The following is a 20,567-nucleotide window of genomic DNA, read 5'->3' on the forward strand; positions in this document are numbered from 1 at the left end:
GCCGCGCGCGCTCGTCGAGTGCTCGCTGAAGGTTCTCCAGCCGAGTGCGCTCGGCCAAATTGGCCAGACGCGCCTCCTCCAAGGCACGAGCCTCGGGGGTTTCTCCTGCGATGGGAGTATGCAGGGCATCCACGTTCTTGCGGCGAAGTTCCTCTCTTTGCAGAGAGTCGAGTGGCTCGGGCTGGTACTCCTCGTAGCCTCGTGCGGGGTCGTCTCCGTCACCTGCTCCACCGTCATGGGCGAAGCCAGGGGGACCGCGGGGCCCGTCGACCATCAAGATTTCTGCCGCTGGATCACTGCTACCGCACTCGGATGCAGTCTCTACGGAGCCAGTCGACAGGTCGAACAAGCCGTAGAGATATTCGTCGGGCTCGATTGCCGCGACTTGGGTGGTGGCTGATTGGCGAGCCACCGCGTGCCTCACCCATCGCTGAAGCCTCGACCGGCCCGAGCGCTTGCGCTGGCGGGAGACCGGGAGGGTGGACGATGGAGGAGCCGACCGATACTGGGTCGACGGTTGCCGCAGCAGAACGCCGCGGACACATGCACGAAAATGCGTCGCACCGCGGACGGGGAGCGCATCAACGTCGAGTGGAGCCTCCTGGAGCCACGCAGAATCGTCGGCGATGAAGGTGAGAGTGCCGAGACGGATCTCTTGACCCTCGACCAAAACTCCAGCAGTCACCATGATGTAAGTACTCGGAAGAATCGCAACTTCTCCACACAAAAATTGCTAAAACACCTGCCCCACGGTGGGCGCCAACTGTCGTGGTTCTAAGCCTGACAGTAGAGTGGGGGGTAGGTATGGAGAGGCAAGGTCCTAGCTATGGAGAGGTTGTAAACACAAAGGATGTACGAGTTCAGGCCCTTCTCGGAGGAAGTAATAGCCCTACGTCTCGGAGCCCGGAGGCGGTCGAGTGGATTATGAGTATATGAGTTACAAGGTGCCCAACCCCTCTGCCTGTGGAGGGGGGTGGCTTATACAGAGTGCGCCAGGACCCCAGCCAGCCCACGTAGGAGAGGGTTTAAGGTGAGTTAAGTCTGGGGCGTTACTGATAACGCCCCACATAAAGTGTCTTTACTATCATAAAGTCCACTTAATTACAGGCCGTTGCAGTGCAGAGTGCCTCTTGACCTCCTGGTGGTCGAGTGAGTCTTCGTGGTCGAGTCCTTCAGTCAGTCGAGTGAGTCCCTCGTTGGTCGACTGGAAGGTGACCTCTTCTAAGGGTGTCCTTGGGTAAGGTACTTAGATCAGGTGCATGACCCTACCTTAGGTACATGACCCCATCAGTGGCGACTAGGTCTTCTGGGAAGAAGATACAAGGGAGGGAGACGAGGTGAGATGGAGAGAATAGAAGGGAGAATAGGGACTGCGTGGGTACCTGCTGCTGGTCCGACGGCGGCTCCGGTCATCAGATCAGGTTTGTGTCAGGATTCCTCTCCTCCTCGCAAAAAAGTATGCCATGTCGTTGATAATTGCTAGAGATGCCCTTCACAAGTTCAGCCCGTCGCCAATAGCAACCTCCAGGTCGTCTGAGAATTCACTGGCATGGGCATGCTCTTGCCTGATTAATTTTGTATAGAAGATTCTTCATGAGTGCTTGAGTACATGTTCAATATACATAACAACTTCTCTAGTGACTTACTCAACTATTAGTTAGATACAATTTTAGCAGCAGTGAACAGATGCATGAGACGTTTGTTATCTGCTTCTGAATGTTCATAATGTGTAAAATGATTCACTTTTTGTATGATTTTGCTTCAGAAGTTGAATCTGCAAAATCTTGAGAACATTGACTATATGCTCCAACACTACAGGCCAACTCTTGATGGATTTCCAATGTGTTGCTGGGCTCCCAATTTTTTCCGTCGTGCAGTTGCTCCCCGTCTCCCTCTGTCGTCCCAAGATGGTCCGGCTGGGTGCTGTCCTGACGGCTGAGCGTGTGCTATCCACGGAACACAGCTCCTCCACCTAGTCCCTCCTCCGTAACGCCGGTGAGGACACTACTTCGTCTGAACCGATTATCACAACCACGCACAGGTACACACACATGCGCTCCCCTGCCACCCCTGCACTGATTTAAGGCAAAATCCAATTGGGACGTATTGATAGGCACCAATGTATTCTTGGTTGAGTTCCCATGTCTTGAATTACGTTGATCTTTTTGGTAAGATCAAACTGAACAAACTGAACATCACTTGCCCAAACAAGCTGAACGTCATGCTACATTATTGTAAATCATTTACCAGGACTTTGTGTTCTTTGTACAAAACAGCCAAGACCTCGATCACTTATTCGTAGAGCACAAGCGAAGACATCTTTCGTTGAATCCACATATATGTTTAGTTTTTTTAATTGATTTTGAAATTTCAGGAGCTCTATGGCACATGTAGCAGGTCTTGGGCATGATGGCCGGACGCGATGAGGAGGACATACTGGATCCCCATGGACGCCAAGGATTCGAGGACATTGGCAGATGTAGAGGAGGCAATGAGGACGGAGATGATTGCGGCACACAATTTAAATAAACTAGAATATCCTGAAAATTATATTTGGTGTATAGAATTCAGTTTTAGTCTTTGAGTACATTTTCATGATTCGCTTATTCCAGTAGTGAGTAAAAATATGTAAAACTACGTGACTTGTAAATTTTTGAGTCTGTTGTGCGTCCCAACGATTCCACCGGCATCGGCCCTCCCCTACCGTGGTGCAGACTGCAGTATTAGCGGTCTCCTTGGAGTCCTGAAGCAGCTCAAGGGCATCGTCCTTGGTGCGCCTCCTCAAGGCTTGATGCTTTCTACAGGAAAAAATGATTCTTTTCTTTGAGATGAGGAAAATTACTTCCCTTTCTACAGGAAAAGATGGTTCTGTTAGATAAATGTCTTCCCAAGTTAAAGGCACATGGCTCCGAAGTACTAATATTCTCTGAGGTACTGATTCTCTCTGTTACTCATGCACCTAGCTTGGTTGCTTCAGAAAGCATCATTACTATGATAAAAATATGATAGCAATCATGAGTTACAGAAATTCTTCTTGTGAGGTGATTTTGTGCCCATGCTCACATTCTATCTTGAGTTTTGTGACCCATATTATACGATATCTTCTTTGCGTATTCATGATTGTGTGGAGCTTGCAAGACTAATTCATGCTGGCTTCTTAGCTTTTCATTTTTTATATTTGCCACAAGCCTGTTTTGCTATGTTATGGTTGATCTTGTTACCCATCTCATGCTTTCAGCTCTCCCTTCTCATTATATAGTGAAAATGTAATCTTAAATCATGACCAGAAAAAATGTGCAAGTTCTACATGTTTACATGCATGCCATTTTTTTACAGGGGCACCATAACATATGAAAATTTTGAAGAGCTTTGTGAAGATTTGTGGGAGCAGCTCCGACTCCAATTAAAGAAGTTCCACGCAGCGGGCATGAAGATTGGTCACATCTATATGTTTAGTTGTGCTGCAGGTGATTATACTCTTCATTGAAGACTTATAGTTTGAGGGGCTGTAATAGTAATGCAGGAATGTTGCATTGTTCCTTTCTACCATCGACCATCATTACTTACTTTTTAATGTTCTTCTTGCTATTGGCTGGTAGCTTTTAGTAGCAATTTGGATAATTTTGTGCATAATATTCTGTCTGGTTTTGGGGCAAGAAAGGTCGGGGATTCTGTTGTGGGTGGATCATGGCCTCCAGAACAATGCACACTATACAGTAGCCTGAGCAAGTTATGGGCGGTGCCTTCAAATGGTTGTTAAATTGTTGCTCTTTTTCTATATGGATTAATGCGAAGCACCTAAAATTTCTCTTTTGAGGAATATATGTCTCTTTTTGTTCGATTTGAGTTCTTGCTCTCCCAGTTCAGAACATTTAGGACGTGATTTTGGAGAAACTTCGAGAGTAGGAATAAGTCGTCGTCGACGTATTCAACTTTGTAATTAAAATGATTTAGAGTAGGAACCAGAGCTGAGATTGTTACTTTTTATGTAATAAAATGGGTTCTATAAGAATTGTTTTTTTTCACAAAGGTGGGGATTCAACTCTGTAGCTAGAAAATTGCTAGAGCGTACTTGAATTGTTGAAAGCGTGGATCATGTCCTATAGTAGCTATATTTGATTTACAACCAGAGTTCACTTGTAATTATAGGATGAAACTTTATATTATTTTGCCATCTTATTTCGTTTGTAAAAGTAGCTGCAACAAGTAGCAGTTTGAATTGATGCAAGCAAGTAAGCAACGCTTTGATTGGAAAATTTGTGTGTTGGCATAGGCTGAAGCAAGCACCTCTTCGTTTTGAATAAGTAGTTGGTGCAGCTCGCTATAACAAGCCCCAGATTAACTTAATGCTAGCAATTATTTGAGTCCTTGATCTGCTCTTGGCAATTGGGTAAACAAGCGCTTCTTTGATCTGTATGCCTGAATCTTTAGTTTGTGCAGCTAGCTGCTAGCAAGTAATTAAAGCCTTGATCTGCTCTTGCCGACAAAATAATCTTGGAAGAAACATCCAGATCACTCCACTATGGGCCCATCCAGTAGCTTATGCATCCTATTGTTAGCTTTTCAAGATTATCTATCACTCCACTATTTACTATATTGTTATAACCGCTCCATGTTCCATTGAACTCCATGCTGATTGCATCTTTGCAAAATCTGGAATATTGTATGAACAAGGTAATTGTTGGAGTTTTAACTTCAATTTTTGTTGTTGTTACACAAAATGTTGCCTCCATCGACCTTTTGCCGAAAGACCATTAGCCATCGCCTAGACCTACTTTGCTGCAGGTTCTTTTTTTCTTTGTGCAAATTATGATTGAGCTATGTTTGTTTTACAGTGATTTACAGCCAGGGTTTACAGATTGATTTGAGAAAGTATTTAACGCAATTGGTCTCTTGGCATAGGCTCAAGTATAAAACCGATATGTAATATCTCCATATGTTTGTGCAAATTGATTTTGTAAGCTACTCTGAAAACTTTATTATTTTTTCACTATTGATGTACTTGGTGCTAACTTCCATTTTCTCTCAACAGGACATGTGCTATTCTGAAAATGGAGCTTCTCTATTGGATGGCAGCTCATGATGGTAGTTTCAGATATGAAGCTAAGGAAAGCGTGCCTCATAATTCATTAGATGTATCCCAGTAGGGCCAATTAGATATTGTTGGTTGTAAATGACATGAGTTTTTAGCTTTCATAAAATCTAGATTTGTACTCTTTAACAATAAGCTGTGGAGGAGAGTGGTCTTAAATGTGCTGGTTGAATTTACCAATGTTGGTTATTTTGGTTTTACTGTCCACATTGCATAGTAAGTTTATATAGTTGATACAAGTCAAGGCATATTTTACAAGAATGATTATAGATCCACCTATGCTGGTGCTAGATCTATCGCTCATGTGAATTGTATAAAATAATATGTCAATTCTGCAGTTAGAACACTTCATCTCACCTGTTTAGCTGAAGTGTTGCACTGGTCATCTTGCCTCTCTAACTGAAGTGATGCACTGCTGCTCTATGTTGGTGTGTGGTAGCAGCGAGTATACTTCATCTACCTTCGGCTAGACAAAAATATGACGATGTAATTTTGATCTAGATCTTGACTCTCCAATGTCAGGACAATTACGCCAGCAGCCTACTGCTTTTACTTGTGCGTAGTATCATGCGTAATTTCATATTTAAAAAAATCAGTGCATCTGCAAATGAAATATAAGAACACAAAAACAACGTGCAATTTCCCAACCAGATAATGTACGTCTCCAAAAAAATAATTCTATTTTTCAAAAAAAAAAATCGAAAAAATATTCTCCAAATTTACAGAAAAACGCCTTCTCAAAATAAATAGAAAATATCATGTTTATCTAGGATGTATTACATGCACCACAACTCTTTCATTAGATGAAAGTGCCGAGCTAAAGTAGGTCAGACAAATGATTATGATGTCTTATTCACGTCCAAATTACATGGCCCAAAATGCGATAGTCAGTGTAACTTTATTTTTGATGATTGCCAAAATTGGGTATAAGAAGTGTTGTGTTTAATTTTTTTTCGCCCGTTGCAACGCACGGCCATTTGTACTAGTAATAATAAAGATAATTGGGTTTCTGCCGTACGTCGTCGAGCGTGATTTTGCATAAAAGTCCTTCAGTTTATTTGAATTCAACCCGCAGTCCCTCTTTAAGTGGATCTGGAAAAACGCTTTTATTTTGCACAAAGGACCCTATCTTTTGGTATATTCAAAACGCGGTCCTTTTTACATGGGCGGCGCGACTGGAGCTTGTAGGGGGCGGATCCGCGCACGGCGGGGGCTTGGAGGCGGATCCGGAGGTGGGCGGCGACGCGGGGGGCGAGGAAGGCCGGAGCGCGGCTTCCCGGGCGGATCCATGGCAGAGAAGAGACTGGGTTGTGAGGTTGAGAAGAAGGGAGAAAAGTGGGGCGGTGCGGCGACCCACGCAGGAGCTCCCCGGAGCCAGGTGACGATGGACGGGCGCGGGAGACAGAAGGATCCGGCGCGGCGGCGCGCACTCCTTGTAGTTCGAGGCGGGCCTTCATGGCCGCGCCGCCCCTCCCCTCGCGACAGCTCAGGCAGCGGTCAGATCCGCCCTCACTCCCTCCCTCACTCCTCGCACTGGAAGACCTAGCCGCTGGGCCATGGTGACCGATGGCGATGATGACGGTGGTGGCTACCTCGACGATGGATAAAATCCGCTCCGCCCCTCCTCTTATCCGTCGACGACCGCTTGAATCCCGAGAGGAGAGGAGAGGAGTGGGAGATCCATGGCGGCGGAAAGATCCGCGCCTGGATCGGACCTGCTCGTCAAGGAGACCCACGCCATGGAGCTGCTCGTCAAGGTTCCACCCTGGTGAGTGTCGATGCCATGGTTCTGCCCTTCTTCCCTCCCCTTCCCTGATGCTCTTCTCTCTCTCACGCAGGCACACATCCAACATCGCCATGGACCAGTCGCTCAAGCCGTCTTCTTCCAGATGGTGATGGGGTTCCCTCACCATCTGCAGGTCATCATCCTTAAGGGCTCCACCATCTGCAGGTCTTCCTTCTTCTCTTCTCTCTGTTGGATTCCATTTGATTTTCTGCTCTGCTCTATTGGTGAAGCTCCCTCTCTTCTCTGCTGCAGTGTCTACAGTGGACTATTTGCATCTTCAGTGCAAATACCTGATTGTATATGGATGGATTGTAGGGTCTAACCACCTTGATTTGATTCGGGCTGGAGCAGCAGCAGCAGGTCCTTCCTTCCATGGAGGGCATCCACAACATGACCCACACAAGGAGCTCCAAGCAGACAAAGGTACCTGCTCCATTGTTGTACATGTTCGTGAGTTCTTTGTGATGATGAAACCACTGATTGGATGTCATGATTAGATACAATCCATTCCATTGAACTGTGGGGACAACGTGAGGCACATGTCTCTGATTTGTTGTTACTTTGGTTGACAATATGTACTGTGCATGCGTGTGTGTGTTGATAAGTAGCAGATTTGCTTGGCCGCCTGTGACACTCATACCAAATCCTTGACATTTCTGGGGTTATACAACCATCATGTTTTCTAAGGTTTTGTTTTCCCGCCTCCATCTCTTCCATGGCAAGCAGCACAGGTTTCTTTGTTTGTAAATTAAGCAGTCTAGTAGATTTGGAAAGGAGGAACAGGGTACTGAACTTTTATATATCTGCACAAGGTACCTTTCAATTAATAAGATTTGTTTTTCTATTCTAAATAGGGTACTGAGCCTGATAATTGTACCTTTCTATTCTGAATTGCATATTTGTAAGAATACTATGTTATTTAAGAACATGGCGGTGCAGTCACCCGAGGTGAAGAAGCTCCGTCAGACCGTCACCTACCTCTACATCCTCCACTAGGCTGACAAGCACAACTGCTAACAAGTATGCTAATACACCCTCATCTGCATCACTTCCTCCTAGCCTGTGATTTATGACATGGAGCATGTTGTTCTGTTATCATATACACGAATCTGTCCATGCTTACATGTGGTCATAGGTTGTGGAATAGGAGAAACAATATAATGTTCTTTAGCAGATGCAAACCTGTCCATGCCTTATTTGGACCAATAATTACTGGTGTTGCCTATTTGATATGTAAACATATTTTTTTGGATGTCACAGAAAAATGCCATGCTACTACATAAGTTTGAATCAAACAAATTAAATTTGTAATAAGATCCCTGAAAGTAATTAAGTGCTTCTTGAATGCATGGAAACAACAAGTTAGATATCTCAGAGGTACTATGTCATATATTCTGAAAGTGGCGCACATGGATATGTATTCTTGGTTAGCTTTATGTTCCATTTCTGTTGTACATGCTCCAAGAGTTAATGTGTTATTCTGAAAGGATATGAAGTGAATTGTCTTCTACTGCAATCAATGGGCATTTCGTTCTACACATATGCCCTGATGTTGTAGTGCCACTTGATTTCCTTTAAAATTTCAGTAACAATTGAGCAATATTGGCCTTCCCTTTTTCCTGTATTAAGTACTATTCATGGAGTCAAAGCTCATGGAGATGGTCTGTTACTGATTGCTGCATCTATAAAGCTCACTAATAAAATATCTGCTGGTTCATCTAACTTATTTGATCTATATGTTTTTGTTTACCTGCAACACGAAGAGAAAAACAGGCTCAATTAGTTCATAAATTTTAAAATTGTGCATTTTGTATAATTTCTGCTGGTTCCAGTCACAGCATGCCAGCATCTAATCCTTGCAGCAGCACCAGGACTAGACTTTGGATATTTTTCTATACATTTGACATTAAAGTTATACCAACTTGCATCCATCGATCACTAGCTATTACATGCAGTAGGTAATTATCCGATGTTAATGCAACATCCAAATCATTGAAATACGACCTCTTATTCTACACAGTTCTTTATGCTTTGACAAATCACAAAGTAGAAATCGCTTTTAAGATAATCTATAATTACAATAAAACCAGGGATTGCTTTTCTGAAAGAAAAACAAGGGATTGTTAATATGTTTAAATATGAAGATTTGCAGTACTGTAGGTCCTTACCTCTTCTTTTCCAAAGTAGATAGGACAAAAAAATATGTCCCCGCTAATCGGTACGTGCAGCAGTGAGGAACCGAGCAAAAGGGGAGCTTGGCTTCCAATGGGGTGATGGACAGATTGTAGGTGGGTGCTTGCCTCATATCTTCAATGTGAGAATATTGATTTCTCTTCTACTCCCTCTGTTTCTAAATATAAGTCTTTCTAGGGATTTCAATACAAACTACATATGGATGTATATAGACTATGTTAGAGTGTAGGTTCACTCATTTTGCTCCGTATGTATGTAGTGGAATCTGTAAAAAGACTTATATTTAGGAATAGAGGGAATATCGGTTAGTAAGCATTTTCCAAACTGTACGAAAAAAATGTCCAGGAGTTAAACTACTTTTCTTACTATTCATGCGAGATGGCAGAATACTTTGCTTACTATTCTCTTCAATTATTCCCAGATTACAAGGATGGCATTGTTCACGAGTTAATCTACTGCAGAAAAAATGACACACCATTGTCAAGTTGGTAGGAAATCAACCTGCTGTATCTATTTGGTTTTTTCTTCTGGCATGTCCATCGACTCTGTTAACACCAAACAAAGTAACAAACTTGACAAAACTGAAACTCATCTCCCAGATTTCTCTATGCACTTGCATAGATTCTGATATGTCCATTGTCTTTACGACTTACATTTTGTATGTATCTGGAAGCTAATTCAGCATGACCCGCGAGTGTTGATTTGTATGTTAGTGTGATAGCATCTCACTGAAATAATTGACAGAATAAAGGAAAATATATATTAGATGTGTGTTATAAGAACCGGTAGTCCATGCTGCCATGCAACCAATAAGTAGTCAGACTTTAAAACCATTGTCATGCAAAAATTAGGACAACTTTTGGAGTACTCGGGTTATCCGAGTTCTTATAAACAGGTTCCCTTTGTTGTAAGAGAGCAAGGTGCTAGAGGACTCACATGATGAGGATGGAAAAATACATTGTGATACTTGCTTCCGGCTTATGCTAGACACAATCTACATGCCATGCCATGCCACTACTGCACATAGCGGTACAATCCAAATGCTGTTATGCCACATCGGGTTCTGGTTGGACGGTGGTTGAAATCGAAGAAGACACAACCTAAGCAATTTGGTTACCCCGTTGCAACGCACGGGCATATTTACTAGTTTATTCTTAATGTACAAATGCAGACTCACATTTCGCCGTGACCAAAAGAGAACACAAAATAGACTCTATGAATGAGATTTGTAAACAAAATGGAGTGGCTGATAACTGATTAACTAGTACACATGTACCATTACTTATCAGGAAACCCATAACCCCAAGCTCTAGTTATCCCATCTTAGGACAATGCTATTATGATATACATTCAGCTTAATTTTGTTTGTAGAACAAAAATGGAGTGAACAAATAAGAAAGGTGTTCAACACACAACAGTTCTGTCCAGAATATACATCTTGAGACTAATTACACATATTTCTGTTCAGAACATCAATGTTGTATGATTAATTTTTTTGGGCCTATAAGTTTCATCTCTTCTATCACTAATTTGCCAGAAATCGTTCGGGTCACTACCATTTCGTCATTAGTCAGCCAAAATGCCAAATGTAAGTTGTGGTCACTCCATCATATCAAAGTACCAAACTCAGCCATTTTCCCTGACATCTACCAACAGACCTAACTAATTTACAGACCAACAGACCTAACTAATTTACAGCAATATGGCATGTATGTGAAGACCATCTCAAAATATATGCTTAATTTTATGGTATTCCCTTGCTAATATTTTTACAAGTGCTGATGTCAAAACATTGCAACCCTGTAGTTCAGGCTCAGAGTAAAAATATTTGATAAATTAATCCACACAATTGTTTACAACTACTAAGATAGGGATCTGACAGCTAGTTCCCCCCTTGTTCTTCATACCTTTGTTGATTTCAGAAAGGAGAGATCGGATCCTAGAATAGGGATCTGACCGCCATGTGAGCTCATTTGTATTCACAATTAAGACCAATAATTCAATCTTTCCACCGGACCATGAACCCTAGAATTATCGAGACCTAGACCAAGAACCCTAGAAATTAAGAGGATGACTGGGGGGGGGGGGTTGAAGAAGAGGAGAAGGAGCGGTGAAGGAAATATGCCCTAGAGGCAATAATAAAGTTATTATTTATTTCCTTATTTCATGATAAATGTTTATTATTCATGCTAGAATTGTATTAACCGGAAACATAATACACGTGAATACATAGACAAATATAGTGTCACTAGTATGCCTCTACTTGACTAGCTCGTTAATCAAAGATGGTTAAGTTTTCTAACCATAGACATGAGTTGTCATTTGATTAACGGGATCACATCATTAGGAGAATGATGTGATTGACTTGACCCATTCCGTTAGCTTAGCACTTGATCATTTAGTATGTTGCTATTGCTTTCTTCATGACTTATACATGTTCCTATGACTATGAGATTATGCAACTCCCGTTTACCGTAGGAACACTTTGTGTGCTACCAAACGTCACAACGTAACTGGGTGATTATAAAGGTGCTCTACAGGTGTCTCCGAAGGTACTTGTTGGGTTGGCGTATTTTGAGATTAGGATTTGTCACTCCGATTGTCGGAGAGGTATCTCTGGGCCCTCTCGGTAATGCATATCACTATAAGCCTTGCAAGCAATGTGACTAATGAGTTAGTTGCGGGACGATGCATTACGTAACGTAAAGAGACTTGCCGGTAACGAGATTGAACTAGGTATTGAGATACCGACGATCGAATCTCGGGCAAGTAACATACCGATGACAAAAGGAACAACGTATGTTATGCGGTTTGACCGATAAAGATCTTCGTAGAATATGTAGGAGCCAACATGAGCATCCAGGTTCCGCTATTGGTTATTGACCGGAAACGTGTCTCGGTCATGTCTACATAGTTCTCGAACTCGTAGGGTCCGCACGCTTAAGGTTTCGATGATAGTTATATTACGAGTTTATGAGTTTTGATGTACCGAAGGAGTTCGGAGTCCCGGATGAGATCGGGGACATGACGAGGAGTCTCGAAATGGTCGAGACGTAAAGATCGATATATTGAACGACTATATTCGGACTTCGGAAAGGTTCCGAGTGATTCAGGTATTTTTCGGAGTACCGGAGAGTTACAGGAATTCGCCGGGGAGTATATGGGCCTTATTGGGCCATACGGGAATAGAGGAGAGAGGCCAAAAGGAAGGAGGCCTGCGCCCCCCCTCTGGTCCGAATTGGACAAGGGGTGCAGCCCCCTTTTCCTTCTCCCTCTCCCCCTTTTTCCTTCTCTCCTACTCCAACAAAGAAAGGAGGAGTCCTACTCCCGGTGGGAGTAGGACTCTCCCCTTGGCGCGCCCTCCTCCTTGGCCGGCCGCCTCCCCCTTGCTCCTTTATATACGGGGGCAGGGGGCATCCCATAGACACAACAATTGATCTCTTGATCTCTTAGCCGTGTGCGGTGCCCCCCTCCACCATAGTCCTCCTCGATAATATTGTAGCGGTGCTTAGGCGAAGCCCTGCGATGGTAGAACATCAAGATCGTCACCACGCCGTCGTGCTGACGGAACTCTTCCTCGACACTCAGCTGGATCGGAGTTCGAGGGACGTCATCGAGCTGAACGTGTGCTAGAACTCGGAGGTGCCGTAGTTTCGGTGCATGATCGGTCAGGCTGTGAAGACGTACGACTACATCAACCGCGTTGTTCTAACGCTTCCGCTTTCGGTCTACGAGGGTACGCGGACACACTTTCCCCTCTCGTTGCTATGCATCACCATGATCTTGCGTGTGCGTAGATTTTTTTTTGAAATTACTACGTTCCAAACAGTGGCATCTGAGCCTAGGTTTTATGCGTAGTTGTTATATGCACGAGTAGAACACAAGTGAGTTGTGGGCGATACAAGTCATACTGCTTACCAGCATGTCATACTTTGGTTCGGCGGTATTGTTAGATGAAGTGGCCCGGACCGACATTACGCGTACGCTTACGCGAGACTGGTTCTATCGACGTGCTTTGCACACAGGTGGCTGGCGGGTGTCTGTTTCTCCAACTTTAGTTGAACCGAGTGTGGCTACGCTCGGTCCTTGCGAAGGTTAAAACAGCACTAACTTGACGAACTATCGTTGTGGTTTTGATGCGTAGGTAAGAACAGTTCTTGCTCAGCCCGTAGCAGCCACGTAAAATTTGCAACAACCAAGTAGAGGACGTCTAACTTGTTTTTGCAGGGCATGTTGTGATGTGATATGGTCAAGACGTGATGCCATATTTTATTGTATGAGATGATCATGTTTTGTAACCGAAGTTATCGGCAACTGGCAGGAGCCATATGGTTGTCGCTTTATTGTATGAAATGCAAATACCCTGTAATTGCTTTACTTTATCACTAAGCGGTAGCGATAGTCGTAGAAGCAATAGATGGCATAAACGACAACGATGCTACGATGGAGATCAAGGTGTCGCGCCGGTGATGATGGTGATCGCGACGGTGCTTCGGAGATGGAGATCACAAGCACAAGATGATGATGGCCATATCATATCACTTATATTGATTGCATGTGATGTTTATCCTTTATGCATCTTATTTTGCTTTGATTGACGATAGCATTATAAGATGATCTCTCACTAATTATCAAGAAGTGTTCTCCCTGAGTATGCAACGTTGCGAAAGTTCTTCGTGTTGAGACACCATGTGATGATCGGGTGTGATAGGCTCTACGTTCAAATACAATGGGTGCAAAATAGTTGCACACGCGGAATACTCAGGTTAAACTTGATGAGCCTAGCATATACAGATATGGCCTCGGAACACGGAGACCGAAAGGTCGAGCGTGAATCGTATAGTAGATATGATCAACATAGTGATGTTCACCATTGAAAACTACTCCATCTCACGTGATGATCAGACATGGTTTAGTTGATTTGGATCACGTGATCACTTAGATGACTAGAGAGATGTCTGTCTAAGTGGGAGTTCTTAAGTAATATGATTAATTGAACTTTAATTTATCATGAACTTAGTCCTGGTAGTATTTTGCAAATTATGTTGTAGATCAATAGCTCGCGTTGTTGCTTTCATATGTTTATTTTGATATGTTCCTAGAGAAAATTGTGTTGAAAAATGTTAGTAGCAATGATGCAGATTGGATCCGTGATCTGAGGTTTATCCTCATTACTGCACGGAAGAATTATGTCCTTGATGCGCCGCTAGGTGACAGACCTATTGCAGGAGCAGATGTAGACGTTATGAACGTTTGGCTAGCTCAATATGATGACTACTTGATAGTTTAGTGCACCATGCTTAACAGCTTAGAATCGGGACTTCAAAGACGTTTTGAACGTCATGGACCATATGAGATGTTCCAGGAGTTGAAGTTAATATTTCAAGCAAATACCCGAATTGAGAGATATGAAGTCTCCAACAAGTTCTATAGATAAAAGCTGGAGGAGAATTGCTCAACTAGTGAGCATATGCTTAGAATGTCTGAGTACTACAATCGCTTGAATCAAGTGGGAGTTAATCTTCCAGATAAGATAGTGATTGACAGAATTCTCTAGTCACCATCACCAAGTTAGTAGAACTTCATGATGAACTATAGTATGCACGGGATGACGAAAATGATTCCCGAGCTCTTCGTGATGCTGAAATCAACAAAGGTAGAAATCAAGAAAGAGCATCAAGTGTTGATGATTGACAAGACCACTAGTTTTAAGAAAAGGGCAAAGGGAAAGAAAGGGAACTTCAAGTAGAATGACAAGCAAGTTGTCACTCCCGCGAAGAAGCCCAAAGCTGGACCAAAGCCTGAAACTGAGTGCTTACACTGCAAAGGAAATGGTCACTGAAAGCGGAAATGCCCTGAATATTTGGTGGATAAGAAGGATGGCAAAGTGAACAAGGGTATATTTGATATACAGGTTATTGATGTGTGCCTTACTAGTGTTTATAGTAGCCCCTGAGTATTTGATACTTGTTCGGTTGCTAAGATTAGTAACTTGAAACAGGAGTTACAGAATAAACAAAGACTAGTTGAGGGGAAGTGACGATGAGTGCTGGAAGTAGTTCCAAGATTGATATGATCATCATCACACACTCCCTATACTTTCGGGATTAGTGTTAAACCTAAATAAATGTTATTTGGCGTTTGCGTTGAGCATTAATATGATTTGATCATGTTTATTGCAATACGGTTATTCATTTAAAGTCAGAGGATAATTATTGTTCTGTTTACATGAATAAAACCTTCAATGGTCATACACCCAATGAAAATAGTTTTGTTGGATCTCGACCGTAGTGTTACCCATATTCATAATATTGATGCCAAAAGATGCAAAGTTAATAATGATAGTGCAACTTATTTGTGGCACTGCCGTTTGGGTCATATCGGTGTAAAGTGCATGAAGAAACTCCATAAAGATGGATTTTCGGAATCACTTGGTTATGAATCATTTGATGCTTATGAACCGTGCCTTTTGAGCAAGATGACTAAAACTCCATTCTCCGGAACAATGGAACAAGTTGCTGACTTGTTGAAAATAATACATACTGATGTATGCAGACCAATGAGTATTAAGGCTTGTGGCGGGTATCATTATTTTCTGACCTTCACAGATGATTTGAGCAGATATGGGTATATCTACTTAATGAAACACAAGTCTGAAACATTTGAAAAGTTCAAAGAATTTCAGAGTGAAGTGGAGAATCATCGTAACAAGAAAATAAAGTTTCTACAATCTGATCGTGGAGGAAAATATTTGAGTTACGAGTTTGGCCTTCATATAAAACAATGTGGAATAGTTTCACAGCTCACGCCACCTGGAACACCACAGCGTAACAGTGTGTCCGAACGTCATAACCACACTTTATTTGATATGGTGTGATCAATGATGTCTTTTACCGATTTACCAATATCGTTTTGGGGATTATGCATTAGAGACAGCTGCATTCACATTAAATAGGACACCATCTAAATCCGTTGAGATGACACCTTATGAACTGTGGTTTGACAAGAAACCCAAGTTGTCGTTTCTTAGAATTTGGGGTTGCGATGCTTATGTGAAAAAATTTCATCCTGATAAGCTCAAACCCAAATTGGAGAAGTGCATCTTCATAGAATACCCAAAGGAAACTATTTGGTACACCTTCTATCACAAATCCGAAGGCAAGATATTCGTTGCTAAAAAATGGATCCTTTCTAGAGAAGGAGTTTCTCTCGAAAGAAGTGAGTGGGAGGAAAGTAGAACTTGATAAGATAATTGTACCTTCTCCTGAATTGGAAAGTAGTTCATCACAGAAATCAGTTCCAGTGATTCTTGCACCAATTAGTGAGGAAGTTAATGATGATGATCATGAAACTTCAGATCTAGATATTACAGAAACTCGTAGGTCTTCCAGAGTACGGTCCGCACCAGAGTGGTACGGTGATCCTATTCTAGAAGTCATGTTACTAGAGCATGATGAACCTATGAACTATGAGGAAGTGATGATGAGCCCAGATTCCGCGAAATGGCTTGAAGCCATGAAATCTGAGATAGGATCCATGTATGAAAACAAAGTGTGGACTTTGATTGACTTGCCCGATGATCGTTGAGTCATTAAGAATAAATGGATCTTCAAGAGGAAGATAGATGCTGATAGTAGTGTTACTATCTACAAATCTAGACTTGTCGAAAAAGGTTTTTGACAAAGTTCAAGGTATTGAATACAATGAGATTTTCTCACTCGTATCGGTGCTTAAAAGTCTGTCCGAATCATGTTAGCAATTGCCACATTTTATGAAATCTGGCAAATGGATGTCAAAACTGCATTCCTTAATGGTTTTCTTAAAGAAGAGTTGTATATGATGCAATCAGAAGGTTTTGTCAATCCTAAAGGTGCTAACAAAATGTGCAAGCTCCAGCGATCCATCTATGGACTGGTGGGAGCATCTCGGAGTTGGAATATACGCTTTGATAAGTTGATCAAAGCATATAGTTTTATACGGATTTTCAGTGAAGCCTGTATTTACAATAAAGTGAGTGGGAGCACTACAGCCTTTCTGATAAGTATATGTGAGTGACATATTGTTGATCAGAAATGATGTAGAATTTTTCTGGAAAGCATAAAGGAGTATTTGAAAGGATTTCTTAAAAAAAAGACCTCAGTAAATCTACTTACATATTGAGCATCAAGATCTATTGAGATAGATCAATACGCTTGATAAAGTTTTTCAATAAGTACATACCTTGTCAAGATTTTGAAGTAGTTCAAAATAGAACAGTCAAAGAAAGAGTTCTTGCCTGTGTTGCAAAGGTGTGAAATTGAGTAAGACTCAAATCCCGACCACGGCAGAAAATAGAAAAGAGAATGAAAGTCATTCCCTATGCCTCAGTCATAGGTTCTATAAAGTATGCTATGCTATGTACCAGACCTATTGTAAACTTCCTCTGAATTTGACAAGGGAGTACAATAGTGATCTAGGAGTAGATCACTGGACATTGGTCAAGAATATCCTTAGTGAGAACTAAGGAAATATTTCTCGATTATGGAGGTGATAAAAGAGCCCGTCGTAAAGAGTTGCATCGGTGCAAGCTTTTACACCAATCCAGATGACTCTAAGTCTCAATATGCATACATATTGAAAAGTGGGAGCAATTAGCTAGAGTAGCTCCGTGCAGAGCATTGTAGACATAGAATATTTGCAAAATACATACGGCTCTGAATGTGACAGACCCGTTGACTAAGCTTCTCTCACGAGAAAAACATGATCACACCTTAGTACTCTTTGGGTGTTAATCACATAGCGATGTGAACTAGATTATTGACTCTAGTAAACCCTTTGGATGTTGGTCACATGACGATGTGAACTATGGGTGTTAATCATATACAGATATGAATATTGGTGTCAAATCACATGGTGATGTGAACTAGATTATTGACTCTAGTGCAAGTGGGAGACTGAAGGAAATATGCCCTAGAGGCAATAATAAAGTTATTATTTATTTCCTTATTTCATGATAAATGTTTATTATTCATGCTAGAATTGTATTAACCGGAAACATAATACATGTGTGAATACATAGACAAACATAGTCTCACTAGTATGCCTCTACTTGACTAGCTCGTTAATCAAAGATGGTTAAGTTTCCTAACCATAGACATGAGTTGTCATTTGATTAACAGGATCACATCATTAGGAGAATGATGTGATTGACTTGACCCATTCCGTTAGCTTAGCACTTGATCGTTTAGTATGTTGCTATTGCTTCCTTCATGACTTATACATGTTCCTATGACTATGAGATTATGCAACTCCCGTTTACCGTAGGAACACTTTGTGTGCTACCAAACGTCACAACGTAACTGAGTGATTATAAAGGTGCTCTACAGGTGTCTCCAAAGGTACTTGTTGGGTTGGCGTATTTCGAGATTAGGATTTGTCACTCCGATTGTCGGAGAGGTATCTCTGGTCCCTCTCGGTAATGCACATCACTATAAGCCTTGCAAGTAATGTGACTAATGAGTTAGTTGCGGGATGATGCATTACGTAACGAGTAAAGAGACTTGCTGGTAACGAGATTGAACTAGGTATTGAGATACCGACGATCGAAACTCGGACAAGTAACATACCGATGACAAAAGGAACAGCGTATGTTGTTATGCGATTTGACCGATAAAGATCTTCGTAGAATATGTAGGAGCCAATATGAGCATCCAGGTTCTGCTATTGGTTATTGACCAGAAACATGTCTCGGTCATGTCTACATAGTTTTCGAACACGTAGGGTCCGCACGCTTAAGGTTTCCATGACAGTTATATTATGAGTTTACGAGTTTTGATGTATCGAAGGAGTTCGGAGTCCCGGATGAGATCGGGGACATGACGAGGAGTATCGAAATGGTCGAGACATAAAGATTGATATATTGGACGACTATATTCGGACTTCGGAAAGGTTCCGAGTGATTCGCGTATTTTTCGGAGTACCAGAGAGTTACGGGAATTCGTCGGGGAGTATATGGGCCTTATTGGGCCATACGGGAATAGAGGAGAGAGACCAAAAGGAAGGAGGCCTGCGCCCCCCCCCCTCTGGTCCGAATTGGACAAGGGGTGCAGCCCCCTTTTCCTTCTCCCTCTCCCCCTCTTTCCTTCTCTCCTACTCCAACAAGGAAAGGAGGAGTCCTATTCCCGGTGGGAGTAGGACTCCCACCTTGGCACACCCTCCTCCTTGGCCGGCCGCCTCCTACTTGCTCCTTTATATACGGGGGAAGGGGGCACCCCATAGACACAACAATTGATCTCTTGATCTCTCAGCCGTGTGCGGTGCCCCCCTCCACCATAGTCCTCCTTGATAATATTATAGCGGTGCTTAGGCGAAGCCCTGCGACAGTAGAACATCAAGATTGTCACCACACCGTCGTGCTGACGGAACTCTCCCTCGACACTCGTCTGGATCAGAGTTCGAGGGACGTCATCGAGCTGAACGTGTGCTAGAACTCGGAGGTGCCGTAGTTTCGGTGCTTGATCGGTCGGGCCGTGAAGACGTACGACTACATCAACCGTGTTGTTCTAACGCTTCCGCTTTCGGTCTACGAGGGTACGTGGACACACTATCCCCTCTCGTTGCTATGCATCACCATGATCTTGCGTGTGCGTAGATTTTTTTGAAATTACTATGTTCCCAAACAAGCGGGGCCTTACAAGTCCAATGACGGGTCGTCGCAGTCGCCACCCATGGTCACCGTTGAGATCACGCCGCTGTGACGCCGGAGCTGGAGCGCCGCCGTCGGGAAGCAGTTGAGAGATGAAAAACGGGTGTGGCTCTCGTTTGATGGCACAAAATGTAGGTAGGAAGCAAATTCAACAGAGACGAAGGTCCTTTTTGCACAGAAGCAAGCATTTGTCTGTACACATCATCCAGCAGAATCTATGTCATCCATCCTCAATCCAATGGCCCAGCTTCGCTTTTACGTAACCTGCCAATTAATTCTATCAGCCTCCCCCTGATTTTCTCCGAGGTGGGCCCCTCCTTTCCCCTTCTCTCCAATCAACTTTTGACAACTGTACTAGTCTACATAAACGTACGTAACATCCCATGAATGTAGCATTGCTCTTTTCTATACAATAATACTACATCTATGAAAGCCCTTACGAAGGATTACGTAACCTGCCTATTAATTCTATCAGCCTCCCCCTGATTTTCACCGAGGTGGGCCCCTCCTTTCCCATTCTCTCCAATCAACTTTTGACAACTATACTAGTCTACGTAAACGTACGTAACATCCTATGGATGTAGCATTGCTCTTTTCTATATAATAATACTACATCTATGAAAGCCCTTATGAAGGATTACCTAACCTGCCTATTAATTCTATCAGTCTCCTCCTGATTTTCACCGAGGTGGGCCCCTCCTTTCCCCTTCTCTTCAATCAACTTTTGACAAAAGTACTAGTCTACGTAAACGTACGTAACATCCCGTGGATGTAGCATTGCTCTTTTCTATACAATAATACTACATCTACGA

The 20,567-nt window shown here is 42.7% G+C and overlaps 2 long non-coding RNA genes across 6 annotated transcripts; both read left to right on the plus strand.

The window, feature by feature from the left end:
• The first annotated feature begins 1,292 nt into the window (after positions 1-1,292).
• Positions 1,293-5,293, plus strand: LOC123136404 (uncharacterized). Of its 3 annotated transcripts, XR_006466891.1 has the most exons (6): positions 1,293-1,421; positions 1,819-2,041; positions 2,375-2,931; positions 3,337-3,467; positions 4,836-4,957; positions 5,033-5,293. It is a non-coding gene; the product is annotated as an uncharacterized lncRNA (long non-coding RNA). The 3 variants fall into 3 exon arrangements; XR_006466890.1 differs by having other exon boundaries at positions 4,836-5,293; XR_006466889.1 differs by lacking the exon at positions 4,836-4,957.
• Positions 5,294-6,249: 956 nt separating this feature from the next.
• Positions 6,250-10,905, plus strand: LOC123136406 (uncharacterized). Of its 3 annotated transcripts, none has more exons than XR_006466894.1 (4): positions 6,250-6,860; positions 6,931-7,043; positions 7,131-9,192; positions 9,493-10,905. It is a non-coding gene; the product is annotated as an uncharacterized lncRNA (long non-coding RNA). The 3 variants fall into 3 exon arrangements; XR_006466893.1 differs by having other exon boundaries at positions 7,131-9,166; XR_006466892.1 differs by having other exon boundaries at positions 7,131-10,905.
• The last annotated feature ends 9,662 nt before the right edge of the window (positions 10,906-20,567 follow it).

Source organism: Triticum aestivum, chromosome 6B (genome assembly GCF_018294505.1).
Source record: "Triticum aestivum cultivar Chinese Spring chromosome 6B, IWGSC CS RefSeq v2.1, whole genome shotgun sequence".
Taxonomy (NCBI): Eukaryota; Viridiplantae; Streptophyta; class Magnoliopsida; order Poales; family Poaceae; genus Triticum; species Triticum aestivum.